We start from the raw sequence: 12,464 nt of genomic DNA on the forward strand, positions 1-12,464 counted from the left end.
TGGCTGACTTGAAAGTATCCAGCTTCTCAAGGTGTTCCTTCACGAGGTCACCATTGATGGAGGTCAGGGGATCTTCCTCACCCGGACCGTCCTGTCTCGTAGTGGGCATGGGCATCCCATGGGACTGATGAAAGACCAGTGCAAAGTACCCATTTAATAGGTTGGCTTTTTCCTGGGTGTCAGTTGTCCCATCTGGTTCAGCAGGCTCCAATGTTGCCCTTGCTTTTCCTCCGGCTCCCCACATATCTGAAAAAGACTTCTCATTGTCCTTGAAGCTCGAAGCTAGTTGGAGTTCAGTTGCAGCCTTGGCTTTCCTGGTTTACTCCCTGCAGGATTGGACCAGTGCAGAATATTCCTCTTTGGAGGTGAATCCCATCCTCCATCCTTTGTAGGCCTTTCTTTTTACCTCAGGTGGTCTGCTAGATCCCTGGAGAGCCAGGGGGGCTGCTGTGCCCTCCTGCTGCCTTCCCTCTGAGATGGAATCGAATTGGCTTGTGCATTGAGGATGGCTCCCTTGAGGAGCAACCACTCTTCCTGGACCCCGCTGGGGTCCCTTAGGGCCTCACAGACAAGCCTCCTGAGCTTGTCAAAGTCAACTCTTAGTTTTCATTCATTTTTTCAATACAAAGAAATTACAGAGCACTTCTTCTGCTGCAAAGAACTCAGAAAGTCCACAGGAGGTCAGACAGTTTTTGACACTGTGGATTTCTGTTTGAATTTTCTGGGTTTATCTTGTAAATCATGTGTAGGTGTTTTCACACCTAACACTGCGAATACTGAGTAACACCAATGTGTAACAGGATGGCACCTGAGGGCAGCCACGATGCTCCTTTGTGACTACCTTCATCCTGTCTAGCTCCTGCTCCAGCCTCTCAGGGTCTCACCCTGTTTTTTTGCCTGCTGTGCCTTATTGTTAAAGGTAATGGGGGAAGGCTGTCCTCAGAAGCTTGTGAGCCTAAGGTGCTCTCTCTCTCTGTACTCAGATCTTCTCTTGGGCCTAGCTTGGCCCATCTGGGGCTCAGACAAGTCCCCCTCTCTCTGTCTCCTAAGGCTCCTGCATTGCCTGCTCTGGGCTCGAGCCCTGGCCCTCTCAGCCTCATGCTACCTGCATTATGTGCCCCTGCTCCTCAGGCACATCTGTGGTCTCCTTTCCAACCCTTTCAGCCACAAGGCTCCTCCAGTATAAAACTAGAACCAAAAAACCCACAAACCTGATCTAGCAGAAGCTCTTCTCCCTGGTGCATTCAGGAATGCACTACCCTTCTGCCCCATGGGCCCAGGTTTATATCCCCTGGTTCCTCCCCTTTTAGTCAGGTGATTCCCCAGACCAGCCACAGGTGCATCCCTCAGCCTTCAGGGCAGCTTACTGCTATTCTTCTGGCTACTGCAGCAGCACCCTTGCTGCCCAACCAGGGTGTTAGCCTGCTGTCCTACTGCTAGGCAGCCAGCCCCACAATAGCTATATGCAGCCTATGGCCCTGCTTGCCTATTCTCCTGCAGCCAGCACAGAATTGGCTATTTTCCCCCTACCTGGGCACATCCCTATTGAAGCTTCTCTCTGCAAGTAACAGGGACCCCTGGCTCCCTGTTACACCATGGCACCCTTAATAGCCCCATCACCTTTGTTGAAAATCACTGAACTAAACACACCTTGAGCCAGACACACCTTATTAGATGTGCTGAGTGAGTCAAGTGCAGCAGTTGCAGACCATGCTCAATACCTCTAAAAATCTCAGACAAGTTGTATTCAAGATGTACCCAAATTGGGCATGCAAAATTTAAGGACCCTCAATGCTTGGCCTTGTTTTTTTAATGTGATCAAAGACACCCTTGCTTTTAGAAAATATGCTGGATGCTGTGACACACATACTGTATGCTTCAAGAGCAAATCCTCCCTACTTGAAGGACCTAGAACAATACAGCGAGGAAAAGAATGACTTTTTCTCTTAAGTCTATGCAATATTGAGAGTGGAAAATACATAGTGGACTGTGAAACTACAGTAACCTTATATCCAGCAGGCAACAACCGTATCCCTTAACAGCAAACACTATTGCGTGTTTTGCATCTGTGGGAATTATCTTAAAGAGTTGGAACAATTGATGGGGAATTAATGTAGAACACATCCCTGTTTGACCCATCCTTGGTACAAAGTACACGCCGTTTCCTAAAATATTCAGTCATTGTCTTATTCTTCAGCTACTTTTAGCGCCTTGCTTTTCTCCAGAATTTTATCCTCCATTTAAAATGTGGGCCTCCATATCCTTGTGACATTGCTATAGTTTGTTTTGAAATAGCCTGTTGTACTACAGACAGAAGTTTATCCTCCTATGAAAGCACAAGGAATTACATGGATAACTTTGGTTAATACTTCTGGGAGCTGTGTACCATCTACCACTGTCCTTGCATTTTGATAGTAAATGCAGCCCTCAGGAAAGGGTTAGCTCCCCATATACCTCATGAAGTTAAGAGAGTTCCAGAGAAGTTGAATAGATATGGAAAAATATACGTTAGACCAGGGGTTCTCAAGGGACCGGCAAACTGTAGCCCCCCAGAGCCAGGCGGAGAAGCCGCAGCTCCTTCTGCAGGGCCTGTGGCTGCGCAGGGTTTGGCCTACACCTCCGCCCAGGGACTGGAGGTATCTTTACCTGTCTTCCAGCCATAAATTCCAGCTGCAGTTGGCTGCGACTGCTGGGCCATGATTTGCGAGGCTGCGGCCACTTCCAGGCCACAGTTTGCCGGGCTGCAGCATAAAAACTTTGGGAACCCCTGCATTAGACTATCTGTCCCCTGATGGCATCAATACAGCAAAGCACTTGAGTGCATACCTAAGCATATTAAAATTAAAAGAATTTTAAAAAGGATTATAAGCACTTACAAAATAACTTGATGAATTGGTAGCATAAGGCCCATATTCAATTGTGTTTAACTGGCTGTATCTACATGAGATGCTGACTGCGCAGTAGCATCGTGTGGCATGAAGTGTGATGCTACACTACTGCACAGTAGTAACGAGCTACTGCACAGTCAGCATCACCTAAAAGCTGTTTGGTGACGCAGTAACTCCAGTTACTGCGCATTCAGCATCTTGTGTAGATGTGGCCGCTGAGTAAGAGGAGCTTAAACCAGCCTTCTGCCCTGGACTGCACACCCTACAAAAAAAAAAGTTTCCTATAAGGAAACAAAGTTCATATATGTGTATGCGTACTTGTCATTTTGTTGCATAGAACACACACTTTTTAAAAAAAATCAGCTGCTGGAAATTAAAGCGTGCATTATAAGTGAGGAAATATGGTAACAGCAGTTTCTGCCCCTTCAGCATCTTCTGTATGAAAGTGAAAGTAACAGTAACTGTACACAGTCCACAGGAAGCAGAAAAACAAGCAGGCTCAGCTCCGTAGATACTGCTAGTCAGTTACTTACTACAAATAAAGATCTTTTTTTCCTTCATTCTTCTTTCACAAACAAAGTGCATGTCTTATTCTGGAGCCTATTGTATGCAAGAAAATACAGTAGATATGGAAACTTAATTTTATGGCCAGGTTAATATTCATACAGGGAAGAGGCCAATCCAGAAAGGGTGCAGTGATATGACTGCAATCCCCTTTCTAACCACACAGCAAGAACAGCAGCCAGGGACATTTTTAGATCCTTAAAGAAGGCAAGAATTCTCTCCCTTCCCCTTTGTGCTCAGAGGTGCATCCCACTACCATTTCTTTCCTCCCCTGCCAGGCTGCACAGGGACTGGGCTCAATCCAGGAGAGCAGCAGCGGTGGGTGGATAGATTCTCTTTCCACACCTGGTCTCCCCAGGTGCTGCCTGCCAGCCCAGGAGCAGGCATGGGAAGGGGGAACCTGACTACTCTCTGCTGCCACTGATATTGTTCTGAGTTGAGCCGAGCCCCTGTGCAGTCTGGCTGAAGTGGGACAGGAGCTCCCACTGTTGCCTCAGTATCCCTGCTTTCTTTGGGACAACAGGGACACTGAGGCAACAGCAGGAGGGGATATGCCTGTAAACAGGGAGGGGAAGAGTGAAGAATTCTTACCTACTTTGAGAACTTAAAAATGTCTGCATACCCTGATGATGGGGGAGGAGTCCGGGTGCAGGGGCAATGTAGCCACTCTGCTCCTGTTCCCTACTTTGTAAAGTCCTGGGTCTGCTTCTAATATAGGGCTTTGCACAGGTTCAAAGAAGGTTTGATACCAATAATACAATAATATACTAGAAGTTCTCATGTGACTAGCAGCAATTAACTTGATGATAATGAGATCTTATTTATTTTGCACCATCTTCTACAACAGCCACTTCAAGTATATCATTTTGATTTGCACCAGCATTATTGCTCTACTTCTGGCAGGTTGTGAGTACTGAAAAGTAAGCTGTGAAAAGACTTACCAACCAGAAAACCCCACATTCTTCTATTTTTGTTTTCACAACTATTGTTACAGTGATACTACTGTAAATTGCAGTTTCTCTCACTGATGATTTTAGATCTCAATGCAATTAGCAAAGCACAGACTGGTTAAATACTTTATTATCCCATATTTAGCTCAGTCCCCAACCCTGTTTTGCAAAATGGCATGCCATGTGTGCCTGTTTGAGGGGGACAGAAATGCCTGAAGCTATCCTGGCCCAAGAATAGTGTGCTGTGGTGTTATATGCCCAAACAGCAGGCTCTTTCTAAATAGCAAGAGCATTGGCCAAACAGCATGCATGTATCACAAGTTGAGGGAGAAAAGACGAGGTGCCCTAAGGAGCTTTCCATCGATTGTTGGATGCCCCTAGTCCAAGTCAGATGATTTTGGTGTGATCAAATCTGGGGAAAGAACTGGGCACTAATTACATTTGATGACAGGAGTTTATTTCAATAAAGAGAAAGGTAAAATTGCCTGAGAACTCAAGAGTAGTGATGATAAGATGGAGGGGTGGAGTAGACGGAAATGGTTAATTGAAGGTGACATTGATGCCAATCAATGCTTTCAAAACAAATTTGGGGATTCAGTTAGCCCTAACTGATCTGATTTTTCTTCACTCTGGTCCCCAAGTCAAAAAGATTGACCTTCCCTTTACTTCCAAGACCTGGATTTAGAGAAAGGGGAAGGGGAGAGACATCCTTAATGATACACAACAACTTCTAAAAGTGACAGCATTTGATCATGAATGTACAGTCACATTCAAGTTCTGGTCTAATGCTGTTGCCAGAAATGCCCACCCTTTCCAAACTGTTGTGCTAAACAAATGACAAATGAAAGAGTTTAAGAGTAGTCTCAGCAGCAGTAGTGCTAATGCACAAGCAAAGAAATGCCTACTGATCTCCTAGAGAGCTCTTTTCATTCTAGAGCTCAAAACACTTAACACAGAAAGGCACGTATCCTTCATTCATTTTACACGTCTCAGAGAAGTGAAGCAATTTGTCCATAGTCACATAGCTGGTCAGTGACAGACCCAAGGGGACATCCAAGTAGACCACTGATAAATGATTGCTATACATCTATGTTCTTGCAACAAGACTACTATCGTGCAATATCTGATTACACTGCTTGAAAATTTTTCTCAGTTTTCTTTAATGAAAGATAATGTTTATTTGAAAAATTCTCAGACCGTGGCCTTGAGCCTAGGACCTCAACCTGACCAGCAAAGCTACTTATCAAGGCCTGCCATGCTATAGCTGAGCACCCAAACAAGGCAAGGCTGACCTGAAGCCTCCAACAGGACCTAATCCTTCACCCATTCCCTGTCACTGGAGCAGCTGATCAGGATTAGCTGGCCCTTCACTTCCCCATACAAATCCCTGCACAAAGTGTCTGGGCAATAGGGTTTAACCTGATCTAAGACTACAGTGACTATATGGGACAATGTGAAATCCAGGACACTGCCTGCAAGTTAGTAGTGCTGCTGCAAGTAGAGGTGGGGGTGGTGTGGTATGGTGCAGCTCTGACATTACTATTCCGGCAGCTAAAGGAGTCAATGGCCCATTATTCTTTACTTCACAGGCATTAACAATCATCTCCCTTTTTAATGGTCATTCTGCTAATTAAGATAGGCTATTTTAGGGCAATTTTGCTATCTACTAGAGCTTCCTATTTCACAGCTTTTGCCACTCTGCTTCCCTGCCCAGGATCCTGCATCTGGGACACTCATTTTGATTTTCACTGGCCGACTGGCACCAGCCTCCAAAATCTGGGATTATCTCAGCCAAACCAGGATGTATGGTCACCCTAAGACTGCTCTGCTGTTCTCTCTAGCTTCCTCTTTGCCTCTACTCCCTGCTTGACCTCCTGGCTTCCTGACTCAGTTTGTCCCCAAGTGGCCTCAGACCTGGCTGCCCACAACCTCACTTGACAAAACTGAAGCCTTTCTAAAAGCTCCTAGAGACTTTAGAGGGTTCTGGGCAGGGCAGAGCAGGTGCAGAACCAAAATACTGATAAAGAAAATGTTGATATAAACACTAGCATCCCTAAGTCTGTTAGGTATTGTATTATTTTCTTCTAGAGGAAATTTTGATGTTTGATTAATCTTCTATTTATCTCTCTTGCCAGCTTCTGGCTTCTGCTGCTGGATTAAAATAACAATTTAGAAATGAAAACTTTTTCTCTAAGCACTTAGAATCTTGAGCCTGTCTTGCACACGTGCTTTTTCAGCTTACTCAAAAATGACCTCATCCATAACCTGGATCTCTCAAGACTGTTGGCAATGGAACAACCCACCATTGGCTGGTATATTTTCAGTTTAGACATGGACACTATACCTGGCACAGGTCAGCAATACATTTTTCTTTTGGATGCCATTCCTTCCTCCTACTCACTATTACAGTCATTTTATGACTTGGCCAAGATCCACAATGGGGATTTAGCTGTTGCAACCCTGAGAGTTTTTTTTAGGTGCTATACTCCAGAACAATCTCTAGCTGGTGGTTATAGTGCTCACCTGTACAATATGCGCTCTAGTTCTCCTAAGGAGAGGGGTGTCAAGTCAGGCCATCCAAAGTGCCATAAACACGGGTATTGGAGAAAAGAGTAGCACTACCCACTCCTTCATTCTGCAGGGGTTCCCAAATTGCGGCCCGCATACCCCTGGGGGTATGCAAGACATCGCTGGGAGGTACATGGGGGAAATTGTTTAATGTCAGATTTAATTCTGTCATTAAATTTAATGACAGAATTTATTAAATGACATAATTTAATAATGTCAGATTAATTATTTAATAATAATTGACATTTAAGGGGTTAAAATGCTCAGAGCAAATCTACTGGAGTGGACCCCACATACAAGGCAGGTGGAAAATACTTATTCTGTGAATCCTGTTGGGATTAAGCTTGATCTAGGGCCCAAACCTCAAAGGTACTTACGCATTTAAGCCCCATTGAAACCCGTAGGAGGTAGATACATAAATAGGACTTTAGTATTTCATTATCTTTGAAGAACTGGGCCTATTTGCCAGCTCCTCTAGGCCATCAAAACCTACACAGTTGGCCAGTAGCAGACACCTGAGGGACTATAGGATTAGGTAGGGGCTTTGAATGCCAGTAGCCCTGCTGAATCTAGCCAGCAGACATCACAAGGTTACTTGAGAGAGTGATCATGCCTCTTCCTCTTTATTCCATAATGGCCTTGCTTTTCCCAACTATTTAATAGGTAGACCCCAATTACTTCCTGCTAACATGTGTTCTCCCACTGTGAGTGTGATAGGCAGTGATGCATTGAACAGCAGGTACCTCTTGTACTTGGCCTTACACTCCTTTGATCCCCTACTGACTGACCATTGCATATTCCAATACAAGGGGTTTCTATAGCTCAGAGGAAAAGAGGGTATGTTGCTATTGCTCCAGCTCTGATTTCTACCAAGAGCTATGGGATCAGAGTGCTGCCATTTTCTTTGGTCATTCTTTTACATGTCAAGTGGAGAGGGTGATACAGGACGTTGTGTATCCAACTACCATTCCCCATTTATGTAACGTTAAAAGATAAATGAATTGGTTAGTCAAGACTACAATGGTTATTAATACTATTACTTGAAATATAGTACCAGCTAGAGTCCCCAATAGAGATTGTGGGCCCACTGATCTCTAGTGGCTATTCAAACCTATAAGAGATGTGCTGTGACCTGAAAACTTACAGCCTAAAGTTTGGATTTTCAAAAACTTCAGCATTGCTCTCAATTCAAGTTAAAATGTTTCAAGCTGTAGGCTTTTCAGGGAACAGAGTTTTGCTAATAAAGAGTGTTTTTAAAAATCCCATTCCAAATAGCCAAGACAGAGAAATGTTGGGAGGAAATAAATAATATCCTTATTTTACAGATTAGGCACATAAGAATCAGGTAGCTTCCTGAACGGTCATATAATAAGTCAGTGGTAGAGCCAAAAACCAGATCTTCTAAGTCACAGATTAGTATTTTAACCATAAGATCAGCCTATCAGAACAGGGGCATTTAGGTTTTAAAAATTATTTTCCATATTTGGGTAATGCTGAAGTGCTGTTGTTACTGTGATAGTTTAGGTTCCCAAACTGTGGTATGCATACCTCTGGGGGTACAACAAGACATCGCTTGGGAGTACACAGGAGAAACTGCGTAATGACAAATTTAATTTTCATTATAATAATAACTGGCATTTAAGCTGGTAGGGGTATGTGGGCAGCTGGTAAATCTGGAAGGGGGTGTGCAATAAGAAAAATCTTGAGAAACTGGTCTAGGAAAGAGCAAGAGGCAAGAATTCTTGTGGGCAATATCTCTTCTTGGACCAACTGCATGATCTGGATAGGTATAGACAAGCTTTCAGGTATCACAGTACCACTCCTCAGGTCTCCGGAAGAGAAGCATATACAGCAGAGCTAAGTAGAAGATGGAACAAACACTTTTGTAAAACTCCACATGTAAATAAAAACAAGATCTAAAAGAAGTTAGTAAAAAGCCAACAGACAAGAGATGTAATAAAAATCTGATAATGGAAGAACTCACTGCCACCTTTTATTTTCACCTTAGCCATTTACTCTCAATAACTAATGACACTATTAAAAAATAAAAGCCAAGTCATGGGACTTTGTTTTTAAACCTTTCCAAGACCCCAGGCACGTGATTAGTTAAGTCATTATTTATTAAAAGGTGCAACATAATAGCTTCTTCAGAGTTCTCATGGTGCTGTTCTTCAGTAATGAACAGTTCACTCCAGGAAATACATTGGACAATAGGAGTACCCATACAAACAGAAGAAAGGACGACACAGTTTACTGGACTATTTATATACTTGCATTGCTAGTGGCAGGGGGCCAGAAGCATGATGAACAAAGCAGGGATCTTTTGGACAAATAGTTACAACTTTATTTGGCTTCTAACAAAAGTGGCTTTTACAAGTTATCTGTTGGCAGAAGGGAGAAGAAGGCAGGCAATAGCTATCCTGAGCTGTCACCTGCATTTCCCCCTTTTAGTACTCAAATGCCAAGCATCCTATCACACACCAGGCTTGAATGAGCTGCCTTTAACTCAGTGTCTTATCAGGAGTGCTTTATTTTGAGCTTAACCAATGGCTGCAATCCCATTCAAACATCTCTGAAGCAACAACAGACCCTTTCTTGAGAGCTGAGGCCACCCTGCCAGAATTATATATTTTTGTGTGGATCTCTGTATAGTAAAATACTGCTTCCAAGATTCTCTCCCATATAGGGACATTCCTGCTCCCCTTCTGGCTGGGGATTGGGATCACAAGGGAGAGCTGCCAGTGGCCAGCAGATATCTCGCCACCAGCTGAGGGTATGGCCTTCCCTTTTTTTCCAATGATCCATGGACAACAATGATAGCAGCCACTTCTCCTCCCCCACACTTAAACCCCAACTTGTTCCACTGCACACTGCTCACAGTTTGATTCATCCACACTGTGTGTGATGTATTGGTGCAGGAGCATGCCCTGGCTTCTGAGGCACCTGAGGAAGATCTGGGCAGTTTGGATTGGAGAGAGATGTGCAGTCAGGACTTTCTTTCCTAGGCAGTTTCATTTGCAGCAAAATAGAATCGTAGTAACACTGAGCACTTGTGCAAGCTGCCCATCTGCAGAGCCTGCCTTGCAACTTGGTGTATACTGAGGCACACAGAGGTGATGTGACTTGCTTAAGATTATACAGCAAGTCAGTGCTGGGGAGAGCACTTTTCTCAGCCCTTACCCAAAGAGGTTGAGCTGCCAGTTGCTGCCACATCACCTTACTGCTATCACCCAGGCACCACCAAACAGCCCTTTATTTTGCCTTGCCCTCCATCTTAGCTTCTAAAGTCTGTTTGGAAGCTCTCTGGGGTCCACGTGTTATCTCTTCTGGGAGGAGACTTGCAACTTTGTAGGCACAGTAGAATAAAAAAATTAATTGTTATATACATTACTGTGACACCTACAGGCCAGAGTTTTTGACCAGGACCCCACTGTGCTAGGTGCTGTACAAATGTTATCCCGCTAGGTAGCGGGGATTTACACCTGTCTCGTCCCTAGAGTCAACACTGATCTTACCTGAATGCCTAATAGAAAAGCCCTTTATAGCAGAATTAGTGTTCTGTCCTTGCTTCCTCAGCATATAAAAAGCCCTGCTGTATCTCTCAAGTCTATTGGCATGCTCTGATTTACAACAAGAGTCTAAATGATAGTGTTTTTCAACAGGACCAGCTGATGTGATTATCTCTTAAAATCCATGCAAGTCTTTACTATTAAGTTTCTTGTTTGTCCATTAGACTTTATTCAGCAGCTGAAATAGTAGTTGAAGAAACTGCCTGTGGCCAAACAGGCAGAAGCCAATGAAGAAACGTTGAAGGAGCCAGTGGGGTTGAGTGGAAATAGTTGTGGCCTGGTACACTGGAGATTTGGAAACTACAGGCAGCCCTTGCCGCTGGCCTACTGTGTAATCCTGGAAAAGTCATTTTGGTTCCATTTATTCATGTATGAAATAAAGATCACAGTGCTTACTTCCTTTATAAGGCACTCTTAGACCTAGTGGTGGCTTTTGGGGGTCCAATTCCTAGGGTCTTTCCTCAGATCAATTCATGAAGATAACAGGGACTTAAAAGGTTGGCTTTTGATAGGATAAATAGGATTCAGGTTCATAATCAGAAGTGAAAATCAGCAGAAGTGAAAGGAAATGGTTTACTTCAAGAGCTTTTTGCTAAGATTATACATTTTTTGCCAAGATTAATTGTTTTAACATCAATGCAATGCCTTCTTTTCTGCAGAGCCCAGCACTGAGGTATGCCTTCTGCAGCTCCGAATGGAACTCAAAGACTGTACTTTACATGAAGTTTTATAATTAACAGGGACCAATTTTAACTTTCCAATTTATGCCCTCTTGGAAATGGATAGTAACTGCTCTCAGCTAGCTGTTTCTTTTAGCCAGCTCCTGTATTTCAACTATTCATGCCCAACTCTCCAAATTACTTTGGTCTGTTGCCTTACACAGCCTAGAAATTTATCAATAGTCTAATCTCATGGTATTCTGGACTTCTATCCTAGTCCTGGTGGGAAGCAAGGAAGTTAAGAGCCCCCCAAGTAATAATCAGAAAAATAAGTTACTTTTTGCAATTCCAGGTTTAGTTTGAACAGTTCTCATTATATCCACATATTTTATCCAACCCTAGCAGTTAGCTAGGGATTCATTTTTCCCCACATCTTTCTGAGCCTGAGGCAGTCACGTGTCACCAGGAGTCTGCCTAGGCTGAACCAGTGTAATGCACAAGCACATGTATTATGCAGGGACTTCACACTGCATATGAATGGATGATTTTTTTCATGGGGCATTAAGAACACTGTTACTGCTTCATGGCATTGCTTTCAGCTCAGCTCAAAAGCACGTTCTGATGGCCCTTTTATGGGAAAAGCATCCTCAAAGCTCTGTTAATCAGAACAACCAAGTGATAAGAATGTAGCATTTCCTCCAATGCTTTTCAACAGCAGTGTTAGGGTTAGAATGATAGCTGGTGAGCAAAATTACCATCAAAGTTACTGGACAAGATTAGAATTCAATCAACTTCCCATCAGTTTAATGTTAATACCATTAATTCAATGTTAATACCATTAATTCATGCTGTAATAACAGTAGCTGTAAATTGCAGAGCTGTTTTGCAGTCATAATATACCAGATATAAGCCCTCTGTCAAAATAAGATTATGATTAACTTGTTAGCTCCCACCAATTATGACTCTCTTATCATGCCCATGAAGGCATATGAGTATATGTCATGCACATGAATATTCACACAGTTGTCTCTTCCAATAAGAATTTCCCCATAAAGGTGGTGCTGATTTTTCAGGATTCACTAAGCTGAAGCCTCATGTTGTGAATGATTAACACAATACATTTAGCACATAACAGCCATCACTAAAGTTGGGTGAAGACTTTGCATCAAATAACTTCGGTCCTTTTCTGTGTGTGACAATTGGTAAGCAACAGATGATCATTTTCCATATTTTCTTGCAATTCATATTCATTCACCAAATAATGTC

Source organism: Gavialis gangeticus, unplaced genomic scaffold (genome assembly GCF_001723915.1).
Source record: "Gavialis gangeticus isolate Ggan-Ray unplaced genomic scaffold, GavGan_comp1, whole genome shotgun sequence".
Taxonomy (NCBI): domain Eukaryota; kingdom Metazoa; phylum Chordata; order Crocodylia; family Gavialidae; genus Gavialis; species Gavialis gangeticus.